The following is an 8,522-nucleotide window of genomic DNA, read 5'->3' as shown; positions in this document are numbered from 1 at the left end:
CCTGGGTTAACGCCATTCTCCTGCCTCAGCCTCCCCAATAGCTGGGACTACAGGCGCCTGCCACCTCGCCCGGCTAGTTTTTTTTTTGTATTTTTTAGTAGAGACGGGGTTTCACCGTGTTAGCCAGGATGGTCTCGATCTTCTGACCTCGTGATCCGCCCGTCTCGGCCTCCCAAAGTGCTGGGATTACAGGCTTGAGCCACCGCGCCCGGCCTGGACTTGCACTCTTGAGCTCAAGTGTTCCTTCCATCTCAGCTTCCCAAAGTGGTGGGATTATACGCATGAGGTGAGGCACCATGCCCAGCCACAGCGATTTTTTCTCTGGTGTATGACTGTTGCTTCCTGACCTTTGTATTGAGATGTTACACATTAATCAGATACTCTATTCTGCATTCAAACCTAGATTAAATGACATTGGAGGCCAACCCTTGTGATTGTTATCTCTTTACAGTAGAATATTAAGAAATCTCTTAGTAGTAGTCAGTAGTGAGCAATCTTTTTTTTTTTTTTTTTAGACGGAGGCTCACTCTGTCACCCAGGCTAGAGTACAGTGGCCGTGATCTCAGCTCACTGCAAGCTCCGACTCGTGAGTTCACGCCATTCTCCTGCCTCAGCCTCCCGAGTAGCTGGGACTGCAGGTGCCCACCACCACGCCCAGCTAATTTAAAAATTTTAAAAAAAATTTTTAGTAGAGAAGGGCTTTCACCGTGTTATCCAGAATGGTCTCGATCTCCTGACCTCGTGATCCGCCCGCCTCAGCCTCCCAAAATACTGGGATTACAGGCGTATGTAATTCCTGTTCCTGTGTCCCTGGACAGCCACCCTCACATATTTGTGTTTGAATAAACTTTTTAATTTTTTTCTTGAGACAGAGTCTCATTGTGTCATCCAGGCTGGAGTGCAGTGGCATGATCTCGGCTCACTGCAACCTCCATCTCCCAGGTTCAAGTGATTCTCGTGCCTCAGCTTCCCGAGTAGCTGGGATTACAGGTGTGTACCACCACACCCAGGTAATTTTTGGAGACTGGGTTACAGCATGTTAGCCAGGCTGGTCTCAAACTCCTGGTCTCAACAGTCTGCCTGCCTTGGCTTCCCAAAGTGCTGGGATTACAGGCGTGAACCACTGTGCCCAGATTTATTTTTTAATTTTTCAGAAGCAGGGTCTTTCTCTGTCACTCGGGCTGGAGTGCAGTGTCAGGATTATAGCTGACTCTGGACCTCCTGGGCTCCTGTTGCCTCAGCCTCCCAAGCAGCTGGGACTACAGGCGTGTGCCACCGTGTCTGGCTAATTTTCTTTACCTTTTGTAGAGAGACAAGGTCTTGCTATGTTGCCAAGACTGGTACTTAACTTCTGGCTTCAAGCTATGCTCCTGCCTCAGCCTCCTGAGTAGCTGGGATTACAGGTGCATGCCCCCATGCCTGGCCACCACGGCCAATTTCAAGCTACCAATATGAGATCATTGAACATGCATTTGGAAAGAAATGCACAGTATTACATTGTTCTATAGTAAGTCTATTACACAGACATAATAAATGTAAATAGACCAGGCAAGTTGGTTCACACCTGTAATCCCAGCACTTTGGGAGGCTGAGGTAGGAGGATCACTGAGCTCAGGAGTTCAAGGCCAGCCTGGGTAACATAGTGAGACCCCATCTCTACCAAAAAAATACAAAATTAGGCCGGGCGCGGTGGCTCAAGCCTGTAATCCCAGCACTTTGGGAGGCCGAGAGGGGCGGATCACGAGGTCAGGAGATCGAGACCATCCTGGCTAACATGGTGAAACCCCGTCTCTACTAAAAATACAAAAAATTAGCTGGGCGAGGTGGCAGGCGCTGGGTGGCAGTCCCAGCTACTCGGGAGGCTGAGGCAGGAGAATGGCGTAAACCCGGGAGGCGGAGCTTGCAGTGAGCCGAGCCACTGCACTCCAGCTTGGGCGACAGAGTGAGACTCCGTCTCACCAAAAAAAAAAAAAAAAAAAAAAATACAAAATTAGCTGAGTGCAGTGGCGGGCATCTGTAGTCCCAGCTATTCAGGAAGCCAAGGCAGGAGAATCACTTGATCCCAAGAGGCGGAGGTTGCAGTGAGCGTATACATTGGCACACAAATTAGCAGATACTACCCTGCAGTGTGTTTTTTTCTCCAGAGAACTGGCTGGTAAGTGTTTACCATAGTAAGAAGGCTTACTATAGAACAATGTAGTACTGTGCACTTCTTTCCACTTCCATGTTCAATGATCTCATATTGGTAGCTTGAAATTGGCCGTGGTGGCCAAGCATGGGGGCGTGCACCTGTAATGGAAAGCTGAAATGGAAAACAGAGGGTTTAGGGCAGCAGTCCTGAATTCTGGAGTGCTGTCCCCTGGGGAGTTTTGGGAATCTGTGGGGTTGTTTTAGTTGTCAAAGTGGAGGTCCTAGGATGCTACCAAAGCGTTTAGGCGGCTGGGGTCAGCGACAGTAAAAGTTATGCAATGAAGGTTTGTCCTGCATTCTCAGGACTTTGTTTTATTTTTGAGACAGAGTCTTGCTCTGTCACCCAGGCTGGAGTGCAGTGGCACCATCTAGGCTCACTGCAACCTCTGCCTCCCAGGTTCAAGGATTCTCCTCCCTTAGCCTCCTGAGTAGCTGGGATTACAGGCATGCATGACCATGCCCAGCTAATTTTGTATTTTCAGTAGAGATGGAGTTTCACTAAAAAAAAAACAAAAAAATGTTGGCTAGGCTGGTCTCAAACTCCTGACCTCAGGTGATCCTCCTGCCTCGGCCTCCCAAAGTGTTGGGATTACAGGCGTGAGCCACCGCGCCCAGCTCATTCCCATGACTTTGGAACATCTGTGGGACATTCATGGAGGTGGAAAGTCTGTTTCTAAGCGTCTGAGCCCCAAATCTGTTTTGTGTACTTTATGACAGCTCACCTCCCCACTCCCCCGCTCCACCCTGTTTCTTTTTTCCTTGTTACTGAATCACAGGGAAACGTCATTTGTCCTGTAGACGGGCTCACATTCTGGACTGGGCTGATTGCTGCCTCATGGTGTCGTTTCACTGGCAACTTTATCCTCCTGTTTTCTGCAAACTGGTGGTTCGAGTGAGAAGCTTGATGTGAATTTTTTTTTTTTTTTTATGGGAGCTCCTTTAAATTTTAAACCTTTAAACTTTTAACTGGTAGTTAACCTCCTGCTGCTTAGCAGCTGGAGCTGAAGCTGAAGCTGGAGAGTGCTGGTTTTCCTTTCCTCCTGTTAGGACTTCTGGGAGCTCTGGTGGTGCCTGCCTCTTCTCTCAGTAAAATTCCTCATCCATCTTTTTTTTTTTTTGAGACAGAGTTTTGCTCTTGTTTCCCAGGCTAGAGTGCAATGGTGTGATCTCAGCTCACTGCAACCTCTGCCTCCCAAGTTCAAGCGATTCTCCTGCCTCAGCCTCCCAAGTAGCTGAGATTACAGGTGCATGCCACCACACCCTGCTAATTTTTGCATTTTTAGTAGAGACGGGTTTCACCATGTTGGCCAGACTGGTCTCGAACTCCTGACCTCAGTTGATCCACCCGCCTCGGCTTCCCAAAGTGCTGGGATTACAGGCGTGAGTCACCACACTGGGCCCATTTCTATTTTTAAAAAATGTTTAAATAGGCAGGGTGCGGTGGCTCAGGCCTGTAATCCCAGCACTTTGGGAAGCTGAGGCAGGAGAATTGCTTGAACTTGTGAGGCAGCAGTTGCAGTGAGCTGAGATCACGCCATTGCACTCCAGCCTGGGCAACAAGAGCAAAACTCTTTCAAAAAGTAATACTAATAATTAATAAATAAATATGGGACTCTGAGGGGACTCAGAGTCAGCGAGAGCCTGGCCTAGCTGGACTCTGTCCCCCACCTCCATGCTGCCTTCCTGGAGGCCTTCCTGGCCGCCTGGAGGAGGGAAGCAGAGTGGGGACCCCTTTCTGTTCAGGGCATCCTACCACAGTTCCCCAAGGAAGACCCCCAGGTGACCCAGATGGGGGATGTGACCTTGACCTGCCTCTCTCCCCAATCTTTTTTTTTTTTTTTTTTTTTGTGAGACGGAGTCTCGCTCTGTCGCCCAGGCTGAAGTGCAGTGGCCAGATCTCAGCTCACTGCAAGCTCTGCCTCCCGGGTTCACACCATTCTTCTGGCTCAGCCTCCCGAGTAGCTGGGACTACAGGCGCCTGCCACCTCACCCGGCTAGTTTTTTGTATATATATATTTTTTTTAGTACAGACAGGGTTTCACCGTGTTAGTCAGGATGGTCTCGATCTCCTGACCTCGCGATCCGCCTGTCTCGGCCTCCCAAAGTGCTGGGATTACAGGCTTGAGCCACTGTGCCCGGCCTCTCCCCCACTCTTATGGCCAGACTTGGGGTACCTTGTGCAGGTGGAGGAGCTAAGGGCAGATAACAAGATGGACTGCCTGGCAGGCACTGGGGAAGGAGGAGGAACTGCGGGCTCACCTCCCTCCTGCAGCCCAGCCACACCTGCTCTGGAAAGCCTTGTAAATCCTGGGCGGGGTTTGCCAGTCACGGATGCTGGCAGGGTTTCTTTGGCCCTGAGTAAAGAGACCCAGAGGGAGCACTGAGCTGCCTGCCAAGCCACCCTGTCTCGGATTCCTTCAAAAGGACCAGGTGAGAGAAGGTGAGGGGGCTCCTCTCCCACCCTACAACACGCATACCTGTGCACACACGCCCTGGTGGAGAGCAGGGGATTTGGGAAGTGGACCCGCCGTGCCCTCGTGGGTCTCTGATGCCCTCTGGGATGCACCCCCAACTCAGGACCTCCAGGAGAGGAGGGTCCCTCCCTCGGCAGCCAGGACCCCCTCCCCAGCCAGCCGCCCTCCTTAGCTCCCTCCCCACTTCCTTCCAGGTGGATCTGTTTCTAGAGCTCCAACCGCCACCACCTCCCTCCCGTTCTCCACCCTGGGCCACCAGGTCCTTCCTTGCCTCCCTCCCCTCAGCAGTTTCTAGGAACCACCCTGGCAGTAAAGGTGCAGATGGCTCGCACACAGCCGGTGGCGACCCGACTTTCCTGTCTCCACCGTGGGGCATGCTCCCTCAGACCCTGGGGCTCCTCAGAGGTTTCACAGAACCCAAGCAGCCAGTCTTACCTCCGAGCACTCCCCTGGCCCAGGGAGGCGGCTCCGTCCCTCCTGCACTCCCTAATCCTGCTCTGAATCACCACTTCTGTTCTGGACAGAGAATAAAGGTGCGGTTTCCAAGGGATGGCCTTCTCCCTCCCAGAGTGGAAGTGATAATGTCGGGAATCTGGGAATCCTGGGGAGGTGCGGAAAGACAGCGGGCTCTAGCGGCGGGGTGCGACTGAGCAGGACGTGCTGAGCTGCCCGGGGCAGGGGGCGGTTAGGGGTAGAGAAAGGCTTTCAGAGCTGGGGGACAGGACGGGGCCCCGGGTGAGCGGAGAGCTGGGTTATTTCACAGGAACAACTGGTGACAAACCCGGAGGGGTGTGCGGGGCCAGGCCAGAGGCTGGGATTCTGTCTTAAGGGGTATGGGGAGCCCTGCAGGTGCTCTGAGCTGGGGAGGGGCCGGGCCAGTGCTGGGTAAAGGGTACAGAGGGGAGAGGAGGAAGCCCAGCTGGAGTAGAAAGACGTGGATGGGGCTGGGCGTGGTGGCTGACGCACTCTGGGAGGCCAAGGCCAGGCAGACGGATCACCTGAGGTTGGGAGTCAACCAGCCTGCCCAGTATGATAAAACCCTGTCTCTACTTAAAAAATACAAAAATTAGCCAGGTGTGGTGGCATGCGCCTGTAATCCCAGCTATTCGGGAGGCCGAGACAGGAGAATCGCTTGAACTCGGGAGGCGGAGATTGCAGTGAGCCGAGATCACCTGCCATTGCACTCCAACCTGGGCAACAACAGCGAAACTCCGTTTCAAAAAAAAAAAAAAAGACGTGGACGGGACAGAGAGAATCAAAAGAAGTGATCCAGGCTGGGCACGGTGGCTCACGCCTGTAATCCTGGCACTTTGGGAGGCTGAGACAGGCGGATCACTTGAGGTCAGGAGTTGGAGACCAGACTGACCAACATGGTGAAACCCCGTCTCTACTAAAAATACAAAAATTAGCTGGGCCTGATGGCACATGCCTGTAATCCCAGCTACTAGGGAGACTGAGGCACGAGAATTGCTTGAACCGGGGAAGCAGAGGTTGTAGTAAGCCAAGATCGCGCCACTGCACTCTAGCCTGGGCGACAGAGTGAGACTCCATCTCACACACACACACAAAAAAGGAAGTGACCTGCAGATATTAGTGACCTCATTCCTCTGAGGGAATTGGAGGCCGGGCCTCTGCTTTGAAATTGGGGCCCCTTTCTGTTCTGGCATCCTAACCACCATCTCCCAAGGGAAGAGCCCCCAGGGCGCCCGGATGGAGGAAGGGACTTTGACCTCCCTCTCTCCTCTGCCCCTATGGCCCCGCCTGAGGTGTGTGATGCCTCAGGGTAGATAACAAGATGGACTTCCTGACCTCAGAGGACTGGGGAATACCCAAGCTCCTCTATCAGAAACCGCACAGCCCTGGATCACACTCCAGCTGTTGGCATGTCTCAAGATTTCTGAGCCTCAGTTTCCTTTGCTGTGAAATGGACATAGTATCACCTACTTGCAAGGTTGTTGGGTTTTTTGTTGTTGTTGCTTTGGGGTTTTTTGGAAACAGGAACTCGCTCTGTTGCCCAGACTGGAGTGTAGTGGCAGGATCTTGGCTTACTGCAGCCTCGACCTCCCCGATCTCAGGTGATCCTCTCCCCTTCTCAGCCTCCTGAGTAACCAATACTACAGATGCATGCCAGCACTCTCATCGAATTTTTGTTTTTTGTTTTTTGTAGAGACAGGGTTTCACCACGTTGTGCAGGCTGGTCTTGAACTCCTGAGCTTAAGTGATTTGCCCGCCTTGGCCTCCCAAAGGACTGGGATTACACGTGTGAGCTACCACGCCTGGACAGGGCTGTTGTTAAAACTCAGTAAAGGCTGGGCGCAGTGGCTCACACCTGTAATCCCAACACTTTGGTAGGCCAAGGCAGGTGGATCACCTGAGGTCGGGAGTTCCAGACCAGCCTGACCAACATGGAGAAACCCCGTCTCTACTAAAAATACAAAATTAGCCAGGCATGGTGGTGCATGCCTGTAATCCCAGCTACTCAGGAGGCTGAGGCAGGAGAATCGCTTGAACCCGGGGAAGGAGAGGTTGTGGTGAGCCGAGATCACACCATTGCACTCCAGCCTGGGGAACAAGAGCAAAACTCCATCTCAAAAAAAAAAAAAAAGAAAAAAAAATCTCAGTAAGATAGACCAGGTGTGGTGGCTCATGCCTGTAATCCCAGCACTTTGGGAGGCTGAGGAAGGACGACGGAGGACTTCTTAAGGCCAGGAGTTTGAGATCAGTGTGGGCCACACAGCAAGACCCCCCCGCCCCACCCACCATCCCTACAAAAAAAGCAACTCAAAAAATATGCCTTCAGGCAGAGTGGGAGTGGTGCTTGGTTCAAGGCTGACATAAGTGTGAGTTTGAGGCACCAATTCTGCTCTGAATACCAGGGATAGCCCATGTCATACAGCATTTCCCTTTGTGCCCCCACAGCCCTAAGGGAGGTGTGGTGGTGTTGTTGTTTCTTTTTGAGATGGAGTCTCGCTCTTGTTGCCCAGGCTGGAGAGCAATGGCACAATCTCGGCTCACTGCAACCTCCACCTCCCAGGTTCAAGCGATCCTCCTTCCTCAGCCTCCCAAGTAGCTGGAATTACAGCCATGAGCCACCACGCCTGGCTAATTTTTTGTATTTAGTAGAAACAGGGTTTCACCATATTAGTCAGGCTGGTCTCGAACTCCTGACCTCAGGTGATCCACCTGCCTCAGCCGCCCAAAGTGCTGGGATTACAGGCAAGAGCCACTGTACCTGACTTTTTTTTTTTTTTTTTTTTGAGACAGAGTCTCACTGTGTCACTCAGGCTGGAGTGCAGTGGTGCGATCTCAGCTCACTGCAACCTCCGGGGAGGTGTTGTTTTTATCCCTCCCCACAACCCGCTGTTGATGGACAGACAAGGACAATGAAACACCTGCCTTGGCCTCCCAAAGTGTTGAGATGACAGGCTTTTTACCAGAGAGGTAAAAGCCCTGGGTTAAAGTCACACAGTGCATAAGAGGTGCCTGACCACGCCGTGCAGGGCATCTCGCCAAACCTAAAAAATTCACAATCTCACAGCGCAGCTTGCTCTGTGAGGCCTCCCTACCTCTTCCTTCTCTCCCTGCAGGCTCCCTCCCTCCCTCCCTCCCTTCCTTCCTTCCTTCCTTCCTTTGGTGAGAAAAAGTAGCATCTTTTCCTCACCTATCACAAAGTTTGCAGCTGGACACCTACAGTAAAAGGTTAACAAGACACAAGCATAACAAGTGTATTTAAGGCAAGTGTTACATGACATGGGAGCCTTCAGAAATGAAGGCCTAGGGCCGGGCGCGGTGGCTCAAGCCTGTAATCCCAGCACTTTGGGAGGCTGAGACGGGCGGATCACGAGGTCAGGAGATCGA

At 52.2% G+C, this 8,522-nt stretch overlaps 1 protein-coding gene across 2 annotated transcripts in view; it reads left to right on the top strand.

The window, feature by feature from the left end:
* Nucleotides 1-4,359: 4,359 nt before the first annotated feature.
* FUT2 (fucosyltransferase 2 (H blood group)) overlaps nt 4,360-8,522 on the top strand; it is a 9,624-nt gene continuing 5,461 nt past the window's right edge. The window contains exon 1 of one of the 2 annotated variants that reach the window (XM_017864369.1): nt 4,360-4,630. The gene's annotated coding sequence lies outside the window, so the exon portion shown is untranslated. The remainder of the gene's footprint in view (nt 4,631-8,522) is intronic. The other variant, XM_017864368.1, reaches the window with a different exon arrangement.

This window comes from Rhinopithecus bieti, unplaced genomic scaffold, assembly GCF_001698545.2.
Source record: "Rhinopithecus bieti isolate Rb0 unplaced genomic scaffold, ASM169854v2 scaffold_75559, whole genome shotgun sequence".
Taxonomy (NCBI): Eukaryota; Metazoa; Chordata; class Mammalia; order Primates; family Cercopithecidae; genus Rhinopithecus; species Rhinopithecus bieti.
Note: the sequence above shows the minus strand (reverse complement) of the source record. Positions and strands in the feature narration are given on the sequence as shown.